The sequence below is a fragment of the Lissotriton helveticus genome, chromosome 10 (genome assembly GCF_964261635.1).
Source record: "Lissotriton helveticus chromosome 10, aLisHel1.1, whole genome shotgun sequence".
NCBI lineage: Eukaryota > Metazoa > Chordata > Amphibia > Caudata > Salamandridae > Lissotriton > Lissotriton helveticus.
The window spans coordinates 457,884,030-457,904,618 of record NC_136071.1 but is presented as its reverse complement, the minus strand read 5'-3'; positions in this window follow the sequence as shown (position 1 = coordinate 457,904,618).

Here is a 20,589-nt window from a genome sequence, read left to right as displayed (position 1 = left end):
GTGATTAAATGTGTCTCACTGAGTGCATGGGTTAGTGACTAAACTGTCTTAATTTGTGCATCATTATGTCTGTTGTTCTGTAAACTGCTGCAAGTGTTGATCAGTAGCTATATGAGTAACTATATGGGTTATTGATTGGTTGCCCAAGTATTTGTATGGGAGACTGAGTGTGTGTGTGGGTGGCTGGGAGGTGTATGACTCTGTGCATAGATGTGTGAGCAGTTGATTCACTAGATGTATGGGTTCAAAAGTGCATGTGGAAGCAGCTGTATGGGCGGTTGACTGTGTGCATGAGTGTATTGGTGAGTGAATGGATATCTCAGTGCTGCATGTCAAAGTAAGTACATATGTAAAACACAGTACATGTGAGAGTTGACATATATAAATAACTGTGCATAAGAGCCAGTGAATGTGTGAGTGGCTGTATGGATCACTGTGAACTTGTATCAGGGATTGTATAATAGAGTAAATATGTGTTAGTATATGTTTGAATAAGTAAGGTGTGTATAACTGTATAGTTGAGGAAATGGAGGTGTGATTGATTCTTTGCATGACTGACTAGGTGTGTGAGTAACTCCATGGATGAGTGACAGTCTGTGAGTGTCTGTTTACACTGAGTGTATCTAAGGTTATATTAGAGTCTGAAGAGGTTCATCGTATTATCACATGAATGATGTCATCAGTGATGTGATCAGTAATGTCAAATGAGATGTCATCAGTGATGTCATCAGTGATGTCATTTGAGATGTCATCAGTGATGTCATCAGTGATGTCATTTGAGATGTCATCAGTGATGTCATCAGTGATGTCATTTGAGATGTCATCAGTGATGTCATCAGTGATGTCACTGACCATGTCATGAATGATGTAATATGTGACATGATCAGCAGTGGATTGCGGGTGCGCGATATATAGTTAGTGCAACTAACTATATATGGAATTTCAATGGTTTTGTGTGAGTAAAATAAGGTTTTTTAAATGCTAATTCCTAACTATATATGGTCTATAACCTATGGTTTTTTCAGTGAATTTTCAAGGTTTTGTAAATGCTAATTCCTAACAATATATGGTCTATAACCTATGGTTTTTTCAGTGAATTTCAATGGTTTTTTAATAGCAAATATCATAAGCTGTCGAATGTCAAGTACGTGGTAAGTGAAAACATTTTCGTGTTTATGCACACTGATCTGCTTTGAATGGTGCCCCCCCCCTCATTTCTATTAGGAGTACTCTCTCTTTGCAGATAGTGAAAGGTAGTTAACGCAGGCCTTTGCCCCCGTTGTAATCCGTCCTGCCTGCTTCTCTCTCCATTTGATTGATTGTTATCCAAGTATTTACTGTTTTAGAATTAGTTCTCTTTGGTTCATTCTCTATTTACAAACAAACACAGAGTCGCAATACTCTGTTTAGTCTTTGCAGATAACGAAAAATCGTGTAAAAAAAAAGAAAAGGAATCGAGTAAAATCAGTAGGCCACTAATGGGATCTCTTTTTGACCTCGCTAAAATAGAAACATTAGGAACAACCCCTCATGACAAATACAAAACTAGTGAGATGAACTGAACTCCACACAATGATGGCTGCAAAACAGCTCGGCTCCGCCACCCACCCCGCCCAAAATAACGATAAAGAGCGGCTGCCATGATTGGTTGCGGAATGGCCACAACGGAGCTACGAAATGGTGCTGCTCTCATGCTAACCCCAGCTTCAGTCTGAAACATCCAGAAACACTGTAGACTACCAATTCGATCAGTTCCGGTAGCGCCCCAATGTAACCCGGTAGAGAAGAACTAGCCCTCCCCTCTTTGACTGATGGTTCTTGTTGCCTGTCCCTTCTGTTGTCATTTAACAGAACTATTTAGCCTGCTGAAAGGGGTTGTGTTCCGACCGCTGGTTGGTGGAGACATTTTGACTATATTCTGGACCTGCGTTGTCGCGTAATACGTCATATGACGCGCCGCGTTAGCGCATCCGGAAGTCATCCGGGGCGCGCAGCGCGTAACGTAAGCATAACAAGTCATGTGACTTGTTAATAAAACTTTTCATTGGTTCATTTTACTTTTCTTATTATAATGATGAAAGGCTTGGTCATATCACCTAAAAATTACGCTTTTCATTACTTCCGAACATTATTTTTTCTTAAATATATGTTATAATGTTCCAGGCTAATGTACTTTCCCGGAAATTTTACAACTGTCCTGCAAGTAAAATATATTCTTTTTTCGAGAAAAAGAGCGTTTCTTCGTCCCATGACGGAGCCGTTGAGCAAAAGAGGGTCGACCTGCTGTCTTAGTCGCCGATACGCCTGAATATGAGATTCTTATCGATCACTTTATGTTGCAGGAATAGAAAACACAACAGCCCTTGACCATTTATCTTTACTGCGTTCTTTCGTATTATACCTTTTACCCTTCATGTAATTGGTCTGCTTTATTTCACTTGCCTTTTAATGATTCTAAAACAGTGACTATTATTAAAAACTTTACCAATGTATATACTACTACCATGTTTTCTTTTAAAAACCTTTATTGTGAAAATTTCATTATACAAATGCGAGCCTATAACCACGTGGGCCTGCCACGGAGCAAACTGTAATCGTATATGATGAATAGACATTTACACTGTAGAGGAACGTAACGGGCGGGCCATTAGGTTGCAAGAACTAAGGTGTCTAACAGTTACGGAATCGGTGGACGTACATTTTATAATTAAAATACGACAGGGCCAGTTACAATAAAATTATCTAGATATACATTTGCGGGCAAGTACCATGGGTGACGTTAATTCGAACTTTCAACAGTACAGTAATCAATAACACATCAGAACTTAATATCAATAGGGATGTCGAAATATTCAATCAATTCTCGTCCCCGCCCGCCATGTGCTTCAAAACTGCATACGTATCTCGTGATTTCAAGGTTCTGCAACCAGTACACAACAAGGAGTTACGAGTCCCATTTATTCCGGCGCCATTTTGGGCGAGGACGGGCAGGTCCAGGATATAGTCAAAATGTCTCTACCAACCATCGACTATGATGATGTTCATATGCTGTATTTATTAGAGTAACACTCATCTGTCCACATGAAATTAATTTACCACAATCTAAACATGTCATTTTAATCTTTCCAAAGTTCTTCTAAATATTTGGGACCGTTTCCCTTGCCTCTGAAGCTCTCAGTGCCACTTCTTTGATGAATGTACTAGCAGGTCAGGGGTTCTCCTCCAAATCTCTCTTTTATGCAGCACTATAATTAATTGGTGCCACCTCTCCATATGACGATGCATGGTATAGTTACCACAACTATATTTTTTTTCGGTTCCTCTGGAGAGTTCATCGTGGCAGATGAAGCGTGTAACGTACCGGGCATTTACCTTTTTTTGCATGTACAGGAAAGGAAAAAAAATCGAGCGTCCGAGTTCTAAGGTGTCCCAGGGCCATTTTAGTGGACCAGGCCCAAATCCAAAGAACAGGCCGCCATTTTGAGAGTCCTCTTGCAGCCGCCTGTCGCTGTAGCATCAACAGCAGCCGAAACTCAGCTGAATGGCAACTGAAACGGTAAAGGGGCGCCCCACTACAGCAGACGAGCCTCCACCTAGGAAGGCCCATTCACGCCGGCTCCCCCGGGGCGCCCCACGCCGTTATTCGGAGCAGCATTGTAGGATACCAAAACCAGTGCGGCAACTTACTGGACATCACCTTGGTGCCATCGTTCTGCTGCCTTGGAACTATTCGCACAACAGTTTGCTACTGATGACCCACCCCCCGCGACGCCCCACGCCGTTATTTGCTGGGTGGCAACTTACTAGACATCACTTTCGTGTCATCTAGATTTCAGCGCGTTCTGCTGCCTTGGAACTATTCGCACAACAGTTTGCTACTGATGACCCACCCCCCGCGACGCCCCACGCCAGAAATCTGGACGTTGTGCTGCGTTGGGACTATTCGCACAGCCGACCGCTACTTCGTTGTTTTTCCCTAAAAATGTTTATATGTTATTACTATTTTTGTTTTCTTGTATATATTTATAAATTATTAAAGTTTTATAATCTTACTACTTTGTCGGAGTGCTATATATTTTTAATGTGACACATAATTGTAAAAACTTTGATGTACAAAGAGTCATCCCTGGAATCTTCCGCTTCAGGCTCGGTCCCCTCCCCAATCACAATACAGGATGGTTTTCAGATAATAGCAACGCTTCTGCTGTGACGGATCTCATCGAGTGTGGGCCTTGATCTACTATAACTCCTTTGAAGAGGGGTGATTCTTTACAGCTGTGGCCATAAACTACATCTGCAGGGCTAGCTGATACCCTAGGACCAGCCTGGACAATCGGACACAGAGGAAAAGGAGTGTCAGAGGGTGCGGTAGTGAATAGGGCGAAAGGGAGGTGTCGGGCGGGCACAGGGTGTGATTCTCAGGGAAGAGCAGCGCAGATGGGGGGAGGTTTATTACCCATGCATAAGACAGAGAGCGGGGGTGACCACTGCCTGGGGGAGATGCTTGCGAGGGTGGGGAGCCATGCTAAGGATCGACAGCGTGCACAGAGTGGGTCTGGTCAAGGCATCTAAAATGGCTGGCGTGCACGACAAAAGTGTGGCATTTGAAAAAAGACAAGATGGCGCAGACAATGTTTTTCAACACTTCCTGATTTCCTTCGAATCGAACGTTAACAGACGTTGGGGCATATTACCAAAGTTAAGCGATATTTATCCCTAACGATGCTTAGCAACGATTTTTTTACCGTCAGAAATTATCGCAGATAAACCTTGCTATTATCAAGGTTTATCGCAAATACGATAAAAAATGACCGCAATGCATTAATATCGCTGAAAACTCAGCGATATTCATGCATTACCGAGCTAATGCTCTTAGCCATGTTATCCACCTCCCATTGGATAACATGGCTAAGAACTGCTCAGGGCAGGTGGTAGCTTTTGGAGATATTCGCGCTTATCTCGAATATTTCCAAAAGTTGATAATAGCAGATAGCGATGTTAGCGACTGTTTCCAGTCGCTAACATCTTGGCATGCCCACTTTGCATGTCATTAGTGATAAATATCACTCGCATGCAAAGTGGGGCCCAAGATGGTCGCTATCTTCTACTAGCCGTCGCTAACTGGTGTTAGCAACAGCTAGGTAATACACATATAATTTTATCTCCGCGAAGCGGAGCGCTGTTACAGATATATATCTTGTTTTTGAACGTTAATTTCTCAAAATGCACTGAAGCACATATATTGAGACCTAGCAAAGGCACATCGGGCTACCAGTCCCTACAATTTTGCCAAGTTTCGTGCAAATCCATTCAGCTGTTCGATCCTACCGAGAGACAAGATGGCGGCCGCTACGGACTGTTTGGAATGTTTACAGACACCGGAGAGCCAATCAGCTTCGCTTCGCAAAGCTCCGTAACGCGAAAAGTACGCGAAGCGGTGCGCTGTTACAGATATATATCTTTTTTTGAACGTTAATTTCTCAAAATCCACTGGAGCACATATATTGAGATCTAGCAAAGGCACATCGGGCTACCAGTCCCTACAATTTTGCCAAGTTTCGTGCAAATCCATTCAGCTGTTCGATTATTATTATATTTTTTTTTTTTTGCCCCGCGGGGCCCTTTTAAAACCTCCACATCAAACCTAAACGGTCAGGGAGGATCTACTATGCCCCCTTATGGTCATTTGCCCCTTCGGTTTGGCCTCCGCTTGTCTCTCGATCCTACCGAGAGACAAGATGGCGGCCGCTACGGACTGTTTGGAATGTTTACAGACGCCGGAGAACCAATCAGCTTCGCTTCACAAAGCTCCGTTGCGCGAAAAGTACGCGTCCTGGAGCGCTGCCCGGTCCGCTGTTACAGATATATATCTTTTTTTAAACGTTAATTTCTCAAAATCCACTGTAGCACATATATTGAAACCTACAAAAGGCACATTGGGCTACCAGTCCCTACAATTTTGCCAAGTTTCGTGCAAATCCATTCAGCCGTTCGGGCTAAAAGTGAGGCCAACCGCCCTATGGAAAACTCAATGTTAAAAACACGTTTTGGGACCCCCACTTTTTTCTCGGCCCCCCCTTGACGAACCCCCCCAAATTTTCAAGGGCTACTCAGAAACAAAATGTGCCATTTTCCTGAAAATTTCAGCCAATTCCGTCCACAAACGCCAAAGTTATTAGACATAGAATTTTCAAAAATCCCATAGAGAAAAAATCCTAACTATATATACCTACTGGCGACCGCCAGTAGGTAATATATAGATATATATATATATATATATGTGTTGGTCCTTACAGAAAGAAACTGATGAAAGTCAAGCTCCTGAAGAAAATACAGGTTGGGGAAGTCATCATATCAGTACCACTCCGTTTAAACCCAAGTCCCCTTTCCAGCCCATAATGTTATATGACAGCATAGACGTTTATCATGATTTGGTGGCTAAAGATCTGAAAAAGCTACATTCAGTCACCAATAGCAAACGTCAAAAGATGAGCAAACAAAATTGGAGCTATGCACAAATGATAAAGAAGTTGGACTCTGATAATAATATCTTGGTGCGACAAGCGGAACAAGGCGGCAACGTGGTGCTTTGGCCTCGGGAGTTATACTTGGCAGAGGCGGAAGCACAACTTGGAGACATTTTGTGTTACAGAAAAAGTAACTTGACCACTGTGAAACTAACGTGGGGGGATCAAAATGCGAAGCTCCAGGCTTGGAGAAGTGGGGGGGTTATTACTGAGGACGAATTCAATCAATCAATCAATCAGGTCATTTGTAGAGCGCACTACTCACCCGTAGGGTCTCAAGGCGCTGGGAGGGGGGGGGGTGCCGCTACTGCTCGAACAGCCAGGTCTTGAGCTTCCTCCTGAAGGAGAGGTGGTCTTGGGTCAGGCGCAGATTGGTCGGAAGTGAGTTCCAGGTCTTGGCGGCCAGGTAGGAAAAGGATCTTCCTCCTGTCGTCGCTCTTCGGATGCGGGGGACGGCGGCGAGGGCGTGGTTGGTTGATCTGAGGAGGCGCTTGGGAGTGTAGAAGTTGATCCGGTTGTTGAGGTAGCTCGGGCCTTGGTCGTGTAGGGCTTTGTGCGCGTGGGTGAGGAGCCGGAAGGTGATTCTCTTGTTGACCGGGAGCCAGTGCAGATCTCTCAGGTGTCCGGAGATGTGGCTGCGTCGGGGGATGTCGAGGATGAGTCTCGCCGAGGCGTTCTGGATCCGCTGGAGTCTCTTCTGGAGTTTGGCCGTGGTTCCGGCGTAGAGGGCGTTGCCGTAGTCCAGTCGGCTGGTGACGAGGGCTTGGGTGACCGTCTTCCTCGTCTCGGTGGGGATCCACCGGAAGATCTTACGTAGCATGCGCAGGATGTTGAAGCATGACGAGGAGACGGCGTTGACTTGTCTGGTCATGGAGAGGGAGGAGTCCAGGATGAAGCCCAGGTTGCGTGCGTGGTCCGTCGGTTTGGGTGCGGTGCCCAGGGCGGGGGGCCACCAGGAGTCGTCCCAGGCGGAGGGCGTGGAGCCCAGGATGAGGACCTCCGTCTTGTCTGAGTTCAGTTTCAGGCGGCTGGTCGTCATCCATTCGGCTACGTCTCTCATCCCTTCGTGCAGGTTGGCTCTGGCGGTGGCGGGGTCGTTGGTCAGGGAGAGGATCAGCTGGGTGTCGTCGGCGTAGGAGATGATGTTCAGGTTGTGTTGGCGTGCGATGGCCGCGAGGGGGCTCATGTAGACGTTGAAGAGGGTTGGGCTCAGCGAGGATCCTTGGGGTACGCCGCAGATGACTTTGGTGGCCTCTGACTTGTACGGTGGTAGGCGGACTCTTTGTGTTCTTCCGTCGAGGAAGGAGGTGATCCATTCCAGTGCCTTCTCCTGGATTCCGATGTTGCTGAGGCGCTGTACTAGGGTGCGGTGGCAGACAGTGTCGAAAGCCGCGGAGAGGTCCAGGAGGATGAGGGCCGCTGTTTCTCCGTTGTCCATCAGAGTTCGAAGGTCGTCGGTGGCGGCGATGAGGGCGGTCTCGGTGCTGTGGTTCGCTCGGAAGCCGGACTGTGAGGGGTCGAGGGATCCATTCGTCTCGAGGAAGGCGGCCAGCTGTTTGTTGACGGTCTTCTCGATGACTTTGGCCGGGAACGGGAGGAGCGAGATGGGACGGTAGTTCTTGAGGTCGGTGGGGTCTGCTGTGGGTTTCTTGAGGAGAGCGCTGAGTTCGGCGTGCTTCCAGCTCTCAGGGAAGGTGGCGGAGTCGAAGGAGGTGTTGATGATGTCCCGCAGGTGGGGTGCGAGGACAGCGTCGGCCTTGTTGAAGACGTGGTGAGGGCAGGGGTCAGTCGGAGATCCTGAATGGATGGAGTTCATGGTGCGGATGGTGTCTTCGGTGCTGATCGGAGTCCAGGTGCGGAGGGTGGTGGTGGGTGGCGTCGTTGCGGTTGTGGCTTGCGTTGGTTGGTTGTTGAAGCTGTTGTGTATGTCCGTGATCTTGTTGTGGAAGTAGGACGCGAGGGAGTTGCAGAGGTCTTGCGACGGTGTGATGTCGTTGTTTCCGGCGTTGGGGTTGGAGAGCTCTTTCACGATGTTGAAGAGTTCCTTGCAGTTGTGTGCGTTGTTGTCCAGCCGGTCCTTGTATTCATTTTTCTTGGTGGCGCGGATCAGTTGGTGGTGTTTCCGGGTGGCGAGCTTGAGGGTGGTCATGTTGTCCGTCGTTGGTTCCCTTCTCCAGGCTTTCTCGAGGGCTCGACAGTTCTTCTTGGAGCTCTTGAGTTCGTCGGTGAACCATGGTGTTTTTCTGCTGCAGGATCTGCTGGGCGGGGTCCTTAGAGGGGCGAGTTCGTCCGCGCAGTTGCTGATCCACTTCGTGAGGTTGTCGGCGGCCTGGCTGGGGTTCGCTGAGTTGGCGGGAGGGTGCTGGCTCAGGGAGGCGGTGAGCTGGTCGGCTGTGATCTTGTTCCAGCTTCTTCGAGCCACCTGTTGCTGGCGGTGGTGGATCGTCGTTCTTCTGAAGGTGAAGTGGACGCAGCTGTGGTCCGTCCAGTGGAGTCCTGTTGCGTGGCTGAAGGTGACGTCTTTGCTGGATGAGAAGACGGCGTCGAGTGTGTGTCCGGCGAGGTGGGTGGGGGTGGTCACCAGTTGCTTGAGTCCGAGGTTGTCGAGGTTGTCGAGCAGGGTGATGGTGTTGCGGTCGTTGTTGTTCTCCAGGTGGAAGTTGAGGTCCCCCAGGAGGATGTAGTCGGCGGAGGGGAGAGCGTGCGGGCTGACGAAGTCGGCGATGTCCTCGCTGAATCGTGTGCGCGGTCCCGGGGGTCGGTAGATCAGGGTGCCTCTGAGGGTGGTCTTCGGGTTGGTGTGGATCTGGAAGTGCAGGTGTTCAGCGGTGGTGAGGGTGTCGTCGGTGTTGGTCGTGATGCGGATGGTGTCTCTGTGGATGATGGCGATGCCTCCTCCGGTCTGGTTGTCGCGGTCCCTCCGGGTGATCTTGTATCCCTCTGGGATGGCGATGGCGATGTCTGGGGCTGAGGAGGCGTTCATCCAGGTCTCGGTGATGAAGGCAACGTCGGGGGCGGTGGTGTCGAGCAGGTTCCAGAGTTCTACGGCATGTCTGTGGACGGAGCGGGTGTTGAGTAGGATGCACTTGAGGTGGGTGCTGCTGGAGTTCGGCTTGTCGGGTGCAGGGAAGGTCCGGATGCAGGTGAACTTGCAGGCGAGGCAGCTGAAGGGTCCGTGGGTGTGCTTCGGGGCGGCTCGGTGACATCCTGGGATGTGGCCGGTGTTGAGTGCGGTGAGGTCGGCGGCGCTGTAGGTTCGTCGGGTCGGCTTCCGTCGGTGGGGGCCAGGGGTCCTGGCGCTGGTCGCGTTCCGGTCGCGGACGGGCGCAGACGGGCTTACCTTTGGCGCGCCTTCGGCGCACAATCGGCGCGCCCGCTGCGCGTCAACGCTGCGCGTTCGCACGGTCGCCATTTAAGGCGAAGTGCGCGGGTGGGCGGAGCAGCTGGGAGGCGGGAGCGGGGAGGGTTACAGAAGGCAAAAAGGGGCGTGGCTAAGCGGCGGTGGCGGGAAGGGAGGGCGGGGGGCGTCGAGGAAGGCGGTAGGCGGACAACAAGGAAGGAGGGCAACACGGAGGAGAAAACAAGTAGAAAACAGGCACAAATGCACGAAAAAGCGGGGAAAAACAAGGGAAAACAAGTTACAAGACAAGCACAAATTACTGTCAAAAATAGTACAAAAAACCACTCGCAGCGGCGGGAGCCGGCAACGAGGCGGCAGCGAGGCAGAGGCGGCTGGGGGCACACGCAGCAGCTGGTGGCCGTGCGGCGCGGGGGTGTCCCACAAGGACAAGGAAATTCCGGTTCCTAAAGAAAGAACACCCAGTAATACCCTCTTTCTATCTCATCCCCAAGATCCATAAAGACTGTAATAATCCACCAGGCCGCCCCATAATTTCGGCTATCAACAGTTCGCTAGAAATTGTTTCTAAATACATTGATTACTTTTTACCAGACTGGGTGAAAGGACTGAGTTCTTATGTGCGAGATTCAACTGATTTTATCCAGAAAATTGAGAACTTGCAGTGGGGTCCAGATCTATTACTTATGACCCTAGATGTATCCTCCTTGTATACTTCAATTGGACATCGGGATGGACTTAAAGCAATTGAACATTTCTTAGAGAAACGTCCTATACATTGTGGGGTGCACAATAAGATGTTGTTAACCATGACAAAAATATGCTTAGAACAAAATTTATTTTTGGTCAACAATCAAATATTCCAACAGGTGAGGGATGTCGCCATGGGGGCCTGTTTCTCCCCCAGTTACGCGTGCTTGCACATGGGGCTGTGGGAGGAACAGGTCCTGGCGGGGGAACTCCGGGAAGTCATGGAACAACATGTGGTCACCTATCTCAGGTATATTGATGACTTGTTTTTTGTATGGAGGGGGACAGACAGTGCTGCTAAAGATTTTGTTAGCAAGCTTAACAACAATGGTTTGAATTTGAAGTTTACCTCGTTTATACATGCAGAATCTGTGAGCTTCCTAGATATGGAAATCTATATCAAGGATAACAACATAAAGACTAAACTGTACAGAAAGCCGACAGTGGGCAATACCATCCTTCACGCTGCGAGTCACCATCCAGGCCACCTGATTCGCAGCATCCCCTATGGGTAGATGCTGCGCATCAGGAGACTGTGCTGCAGGGATGAGGAGTGTATGATTGCTCAGGAAACAAGCAAATGCAGATTCTTAGCTAGGGGATTTTCCAGTAACATCATTGAGGCTGCCTTGAGAAGGACGCAGCTCATGTCACGAGAGGTAGCATTAACACCTAAAGGACACGATGTCTGCATAACTTCCCCAGGAGATGAGATCAAACCGCGTATGATCATGACTTACAGTAGACAGCACTCTGTCATCAGGAAAATACTCTATCGCAATTGGAATCTCATACAAGGAGATCCAACAATTGGTCATAGAGTATCAGACAGACCCTTGCTTACATTTAGAAAATCAACATCTATGGCCAAATCTTTGGTCAAAAATACCTCTGAACCTCAGATGTCTAACACGTGGAAGGCCCTTGGTAGGGGTTTCAAAAAATGTGCCCAATGTAAGGCTTGTAGACATGGGTTAAACAAGACTAAATATGTTAGCCCTTTTTCATCAAAACCCCGAGAGATTACTAAACGTATGAATTGTAAGACGGACTATGCGGTCTATGTGCTGGAGTGCACGTGTGGGCTTAGGTATGTGGGGACTACTCATTTACCGGCCCACAAATGTGTACTCCAGCACTTTAGGGCAATTAACACCAAGGACCAAGCCTACCCTGTGGCAAGGCATTTCAAAACCGAACATAGTTCAAATCCGTCAGAATGATCTTACTACGTTATCGATTCTGTTTGGCCCATGAAAAGAGGTGGAGATCGAGAGGCAAGGCTTCGCCTACTCGAAACCCGTTACATTTTAGAATTAGACAGCAAGCAGCCAAACAGGTTGAATGCCACGGAGGACCTTCATACTTGTCTTTAATTATTTTCCCAGTGCATTCACAATAACAGTTGTTATGTAAGTCAGTATTATTTCCTTGGGGTCATACAAGATAGCGGTTGAAATCAACAAAAAGTTTTTACAATTTACCAAGCAGTATCAAGAGGTAGTAATGTTTATCTAGGGTGTATATTAGGAAGTTCTTATTGATCATAGCTTGTACTATACTTATTTGTAGAAGTGGAACCATTTATTAGAGTATTTTTCTGATTATAGAGGTGTCCGCACTTCTTCTTTTTAATATTCAAAATTTAACGAGCTACTAGAAGAGAGTTACATCAGGAGTATTGGCTCTATATATTTTTTTTACACTAGCACTAGCACAGTTTTTTTATTTTTCATTTGCACATTTCTTTATTGATCTCTTATTTGTCGGTATTTTTTTCAGGGTGTCACACAGTTATTAGGAATTCAAATAATATTTGGTAAAGAGTTTATGCCCACTGGGGCTTTATTCAATGGACACATGTGAAGTACACATTTGTAGCAGTGATCTATTTCCATTATCCCATGGGTAATGTGCTTCACCGTGATCTAGAGAAGCAAATTAATTGCAAAAAATCCAGTAAAGTCTAAGAATAATCTTTTTGTATTTATACATGAATTTACAATGAATTTTTAAAATATTCAATTATTTATATATTTTATAAATTGTATAAATGTGTAAATTGCATTGATGCATGAATTCCTAGGTACAACATGGTTTAACAGTATTTTTTCTATGTTGTTTGTACTGTGTATTTGCCCGCGCACTAGCACTTTAAATACTGGCAACAGCCCTAAGCAACTTGCCATGTGATCTAGCTTTGTGAAAAGCGAAAGGCGTAATGGCGGCTGGCTTGCTGGACGAAATAAAGCACCTTGACTGAGCACTTATCTATGGGTCTGCTCCTTCGTCATTTTGAACTGGGCTGGGGCGAGGGCTCGAGTCATTTGGCGAATTACTTTCATATATATATATATATATATATATATATATATATATATATATATATATATATATATATATATATATATATATATATATATATATATATATGTATATGCAAATTCTTGCTAGTTCTTTTGTATAAATCCCTGTAGGGATAGATACTAATGTTCCTAATCCCTACTCTGTATGCAGGAGACATATTAAGACTCTCTGGGCACTACACAACTCCCTGCGCTGACTTCATTGGAACTGTGCTTTTTCTTTTCCCTTCCTCTCATCCCCATTTTGCCTCAACTAGCTTTGACATTGTTTGGAAGTCTTGGTGGTGGCAGGAAGTTGGGACCTTGCTTCGCTATCTTTCTATTGCTCCTGCAGAAATACTTGTGAGAACTGATATCTGTAGCACAAAGTGCAGATCTCTCATTGACGGTCATTGCATGCAGTCGCTGCAGTGCAGTGTGAAGATTCAGGTTCACTGAAGCTTCACTTTGGCATTCGGTGCGGTCAAGAAGATCTTATCAAGAAAGGGGCATTTTGAGGTCACACAGAGCTCAAAACGTCAGGATTTTCTTCTAGGAGAAGCGTAATCGATGCCATACCAAGGGTACAGGAACTTAGAGGCACCTCTTGGAGATCAGGATCTCTGTCTAGCAGGGCTCATGCAGATTGAATTGCTGGTCCTGTCAGGCCCAGTACAGCAGATCAGCTGGGCAGTTGCAAAGAGGTCTTAGGAGTTTGTTGGATCTTTGGAAAAAGGGAAAAAAATCACCGAAAATGTGCGGAAAAAATATGGATGTGATAGAAAGACCCATAGTAAAGACAGGATATCTAAAGTGATGGAAACATTGAAAATTGATGCCAAAAGGAACAAGGCATGAGGAGGGTGAAAATCATGTCTTATTTTTCCACCCTCCTCATGCCTTGTTCCTTTTGGCATTTAGTTACTTTGCTATTCCTACTTCTTGAGCATTTGGATCATAGTTATTATACAATCTAAGCTACAGGCGAACCTTTAGGTGGTTGCCTGTTGATGTTCTCCATTGATGTTCTGTTTGAATATATACATTTTCAATTTTTCCATCACTTTAGATATCTTGTCTTTACTATGGGTCTTTCTATCACATCCATAATTTTTCTGCACATTTTTGGTGATTTTTTCCCTTTTTTTCTTCCTGAGTTCTTGGTGTTGTATTATGTTTCGTTATAATGCTTTATTTTCCAATATTATCACTCATTTGTCTGATTTGAGTTTATATTGTTTGTGTCTACAGCCTTGAGAAAGTCTGGGTACTAACTTTTTACTGACGAAACACGTGTTGGCTGCATCTCATGCTTGAACTTGAATACAAGAATAAAAGAAAATCATACGCATAAAAACTTCGATTTGGTCATCTTGTCTTGAAATAATTGATAGTTTGCTGATGTATTACTTGTATTTTACAGTTTTATCGTTTAAATAATCTTGAGACTTACAAGATCTATGAACTGGTCCAGCACCTTTAACCCGTTGGTATGCGCAGTCCGACATCACAGTGGGCGTGTGCGGAAGACAGCCGGGGGCTGTCCGAAACAAGCTCACTCATTAATTCCCCAGAACCGCGGTGGAATTTGTGCTGCGGTCAAGGGGTTAAAGTGCAAGTGTGATAGGTGACAGATTCACCCCCCATCAAGCTAGGATGGTCCATAGTGTCAACAACTTTTATATTATGACTGTCTGGGAGTAATACACAAAGGCTATCTGCCAACTATATTTAGTCACGTGACCCAAGAAACAGGTTGCTTTCACTTAATGGTTAGGACAAGAAAATTACAACTTTCCAGAAGAGGCATTTTCTGAATGTAGACTTAAAAATCAGACTTTACTATTAAAGAGGGTTTTAAATTACAATTCCTCAAGCAGCAAACATGAACTTCCTACCTGTTCTCAAACAAAGGTTATCTCTTATTAAATGCATTAAGGTGACCCAATGTTATCCTATGGGAGATGTAGGCCTTGTAATTATAAAACAAGAATTTGAGAGTTTTTCACTACCAGAACATGTAAAATCTAACAGTACATATCCAACTTTTTAATACGAAGCACCGTGTCCTATGGGCTATTTAGGGTCTACCCTATGGATGACTTATATGTATTAAAACTGAGGTTAAGGGCTGACAACATTTTTTAAAAGTGTAATCACAGGCTGCAATGGCGGGTCTAAGACATGTTCTAAAAGGCTTCTTAAGTGGGTAGCACAATAATCCCGTAAGACATGTTAGCAGCATTTACTTTGCAGGCCATGGGCACCTGTAATACACCTAGCCAGGGATGCATGAGTAAATTAAATGTGCCAATTTGGTGTAAGCCAATTTCACCATGTTTGAAGAAGAGAGCAAAAGCAATTCTTTTTTGTTGGTAAGACCACATCAGATGAGATTATAATAGCGACCACCAGCTCAGGTCTGGCTTCTCCAGCACATTGAACAAGGTTACTAACAGTAATGCTATACAATTTTTATGGTATGAAATGCCTCCCTACGAGTAATAAAACAACAATCTCAGCAGCAAGTGTTTTCCGGCATCACAAAAGTAACATCAGCAGTAAAATTCGATTAATCTGTATAAAAATTCATGCAGCTATTAGATTTAAATATAGTTTGCAAATTCAAATACTTTGTATTCAAACATCTGATCTTCAGCTTCTCCAACAACACCCATTTTGCTATTAAATACAAGTGGTACATTTTATTTAAACACTTTATTTTGTAAAAATCTATATCACATTTTTCCCATTTGACATAGCTGGCAAAACCATATCAGGCAAACAATACCAACACTCCATAGTGGTGGAAGGGTGACAGATACATTTAAAGTCTAGTTGTACATGATATCACCCAATACAGTATGCAGAGCACACACCACCTCCCACTGACATCCATTGCCATAGGAAGGCCAAAGTACCTGGCCAGGATATAAAGCACTTGCCAATAATAAATATAAATAACATCTCCTCACCTAAGAGAAGGCAACTGCTATAAGTATATTCACATCCCAATTTGAACAATAGAAAATGGGAAATATAAAACCAACCCCCGATGTTTGTGTATGTGCGACCAACCTCAACCTACCCCTACAATCTGTATCTCTTATATGTTCCAGGAATTTCACAATCATTGGTTGGTATAGCTCAAAGCCGGCGATCCACCAAGTGTTCTCCTAGCAGCATTCGGTGCATGCAAGCAGTCGAGCCCCTGATCCGCCCAGATGGTCAGCAGCATCGTGACCTGAGTACAGTCTCTGTCATCCCTGCCTGTGCAGAGAAAGCATCCTTAGGAAGGGCTATGATCCAAATGCGGTTCCATGTTCTCCAAATAGGTGCCCCAGCACTCCAGGGTGTCCACCCCGTTCCCCATGTGCATAACAGTCTATAGACCACTGGCTCAGACACCGTCCACTGAGGCATGTTGATCAGCCAACGCAACAGTGAGGGGGTGCCATGGCTAACTTTCAGGCCATAGTATTGCAACATTTGGCCATACCAGTTCCAGATTTTGGAACCACCACAAACCCTTTGTTTTCTTAGTAATATGTCCTACATCAAATAGGCACCGACGCGGTCTTGCGGAAAGGTCCAACACCTTTTGCATGACCTGCATTCAAAACCAGCATATCAGCACGCATGCCACACTATGTGGGCAATATCTGCTTCCTCCTTTCTGTCAAGGCTGGGCAATCCCGTTCATCTTTCCACCTCCAGGCAGGCTTAAAATGCAAGAAACTTCAAAATTGCTTGTGGAATCGGCGACACCGATTCACTCCTTAGAAAATAGTGCAGGATTAGGTAGACTCCATAATTTTCACTATTAAAGATGGCGGCTGCCAGAAGTTTTTCCTGGTTTTAGAGTGAGGGGTCTAGTATTTCAGGAGGATAGAGAAGTGTTCAGGTGTAAGCATGCGCGCGTCTGGCGCGCTGCACACTTCAACTGTCTTTCTGTGGAGAAAGCAGTGTTTCTGGTCTGTGCATTCTTTGGGCTGGAGTTTCATCATGAGAGTAGCGTCTTTTAGCGAGTATCTCCACCTGACATTTCCTGTGGTAATTGGTGAAGTATTACAATCTAGTTGTGTAGTTCTTTTCCGGCTGACATTCACTTCTGCAAGAGGAAAGTTCCTCTGTAGCGTCTCACCTTTCCACTGATAGTAATAGTAGTTGGAGTATTTTCATGAAGAAATCAGTAAGTAATTTTTTTGCCGTTTCTATGACAAATTGTCCCCGCACGCTTACGGGGTTTTGCTTTCAAAGACTTGTGTTAGAGCAAACATCGTATTTGGGGCAAAATTCCAGGGCTGGTCAGCTTAACCAGTGAGGTAATGAAGGCAATAAATCCACTAGTGACGAGTAGCAGTGCATTCACCGAGTTGCTAGAAGGGATTTGAGGCAACCAGAATATAATTGAGAAATTGAACGTGCGCCTTGCTTGTTTTTCAATTGAGGTATACAAAGACATTATACAAGACTTAAAGTGAGATACGCTGCTGAAACAATAAGGAACTAGCACAATTGAAAGTCAGCCAGAGCAGCTTCAGTCGGACTTCTTTCATTACTTATTTATTTTACAAAGCACGTAGAAATATCTATTGATCTATCTATCTATCTATCTATCAATCTATCTATCTATCTATCTATCTATCTATCTATCTATCTATCTATCTATCTATATATATCTATCTATATATATATATATATATTCACTGAAAAAAACATAATAATAATAATAATAATAATAAAGAGCTTATAGAGCGCTCAGTAACGCCATCGCGGCGTGTCCCCGCGCTAAGCTACCAGTGAAACCAACATAGAAAACCCAGACTCTATGCAGTATATAGGTGTGTTTTGAGCAGAGCCCTGAACCGCAGTTCATTGCCCTCCATTCTCAACACCGGAGGTAGTTTGTTCCAATTTTGAGCTGCCAGTAGCGCGAAGGACCGTCCACCTATTCTCGCCTTCCTGATCCTGGGAACTGTCAGCAGACCGGTACCCTCTGAACGGAGGGTCCTGGTAGGAACATATCGGCTGACTAGCTCCTTCAGATATGTCGGTGACTTATCCCAGACAATACGGTGGCAGAAAAGGAGGCACTTAAATAGCACTCGCTTCTTCACTGGCAGCCAATGAAGCGCATCCAGCGCCTGTTTCGAGCTAGCTCTCCTGGGTCTTCTTAGCACCAGTCTAGCAGCGGAGTTCTGAATAACTTGTAGGCGTCCTATGCTGCCCTCGGTTGCCCCAAGAAACAGAATGTTGCCATAATCTAACCGCGAGGTCACTAGTGCCTGCGTTAGTGTTCTTCTGGCCGATAAAGGGAGGAGGTCTAAGGTTTTGTTTAGGGTCTTTAGGACTCCAAAACATTTTCCCACAAGGCGCCTAATGTGGCCTTCATATGAGAGCGAGGGGTTCATCCAAATTCCCAGATTCTTGGCCTCCTGACATGGTATGGGGGTAGGGCCCAGACATGAAGGCCACCACTCATCCGACCATTTTTCGCTTTTTCCCCCTACCACTAGTACCTCTGTTTTAGAGCCATTAAGTTTTAAACAATGGGCATCCATCCACTCTGCTAATGCCTGCATACATGATTTAAAATTTTTTGGGGTGTTGGAGGTATTCTGTGATAGGGAGATCAGCAGCTGAGTGTCGTCAGCATACGACACTAATTCCACCCCAAAGGAGTGTACAACTTTCGCCAGAGAGGCCATGTACAAATTAAAAAGAGTGGGGATCAAAGCAGAGCCCTGAGGCACTCCTTGGTCTAATGACAACTCCCCTGAGCGGCAAGTCCCCTGCTGAACTTGGAAACATCTCTCCGTAAGGAAAGATTGCAACCAGCCCAGCGCAGAGCCAACGACCCCAGCTTCGTTCAGACACCGTAGCAAGATGGAATGCGCCACGGTGTCAAAAGCTGCGCTTAGGTCAAGCATGATCAGGGCCATTGTGTGACCCGCATCTGCCCCTGCTCTTAGAGTCCCCGTGGCTCTTAGGAGGGCCGTCTCCGTAGAGTAGCCCGCCCTGAATCCTGATTGCGAGGGATGGAGTAAGTTCCATTTTTCCAGGTGCTCAGTAAGCTGAGCATTAACCACCTTCTCGGCTACCTTCGCCACGTACGGCAATAAGGAAATGGGTCTAAGGTTTTCAAGTACCTCCACGCTGACATTGGGTTTTTTCCTTATTGGCAGTACTATAGCCTTCTTCCACTCCCTAGGAACTTGCTGAGTGGAAAAGGAGGTTTGTAGGACGTGTCTAATATGAGGTTCCAAGGCTGTCAGGCCGTCTGATATGACCCAGGCAGGGGCCGGATCATTAGGGGAGCCGGACTTCACGCTCCGACAGATGTTTATCAGCTTGTCCGCTGCCGGAACCTCGAAGGTAAGGAGTGAGGAATCCGGGGCTGCCAATGAGCTGTCTGCTCTGAAATCTGTGCCCTTATCTGGTATTTGAGAGAAGGAGGCATAAATCGTCTTAACTTTACTCGAGAAAAAGTCAGCGATTTTATTACAACCCTCCTTGGAAGATATTATGGGGGTATTAGAACTAGAGACCAGCGATATTTCTTTATATATTTTAAACAGTTCCCGCGAGGAGCTCTCAGCATCCTCAATACGAGTCTGAAAGTATTTAGCTTTTGCTCTACGCACCGCATATTGATAGCTCCGGTGTGTTGAGCTATAGCTATTTTTTGCTTGCTCACTCGGGTTCTTTCTCCAGATCCTTTCTAGCTTTTTGCATTTAGATTTAATTTGCTGGAGTTCAGTAGTGAACCATGGAGCCGTGCGTTGTCTGCCATCTCTGACTTTACCTTTACACATGGGAGCTAGCTCGTCCAGGGTGGCAGTAACAAGTAGATTAAATTCCTTGTTCGCCTGATCGCTATCCAGGGCACTTATTAATTGAGCTTTCTGGATGGCACCTGCAAAGTTTTCTTTGGAGAATTGTCTCCATTTGCGTTTCATAGTGAATCCTTCCCCATTGTCTTTAGTCCTAACGGTCTGATAGAAACATTGGAAAGGGACCAGGAAGTGGTCAGTCCAAGGGAGCTGACGAGGGGTAAGTACTTTTATTTTGTCCCAACTCGCAAAGATAGGGTCTAAACAGTGACCCCTCTGATGTGTCGCTATTGTGCTTAACAAGGTCAGCTGTAGTTCTTGTAATACAAGGCGAACATCCTCTGCCTCATTCTGTTCGGGGTCCTCTAGGTGTAGGTTCAGGTCACCCAGTACCAGAACCTTATTATGTTTAATAGCGGTCTGAGTAGCCCCTTCAAGTAGGCTACTACGGAAGTTTCCCAGGGACCCAGGGGGTCTATAAATGAGAATACCAGAGATAGTGTCATGTTGCGTCAGTTTAATACTAAATTCACCAGCTTCGCAGTCATCAATTTTAGCTGGCTTTAGAATACACTCGAACGGGTGTTTGACAATAATGGCAATCCCGCCTCCCCTTCCTATTGTCCTGTCAAGTCTATGGAGGGTGTAGCCGGGAGGGATGGTGTCCAGTACATCCGGGTCAGAGTGTTCTCCCAACCAGGTCTCAGTAAGGAACAGTATCTGCATGTCCTCATCCAGTAAGAGATCCCACAGCTGAAGAGTGTGTTTGCTGA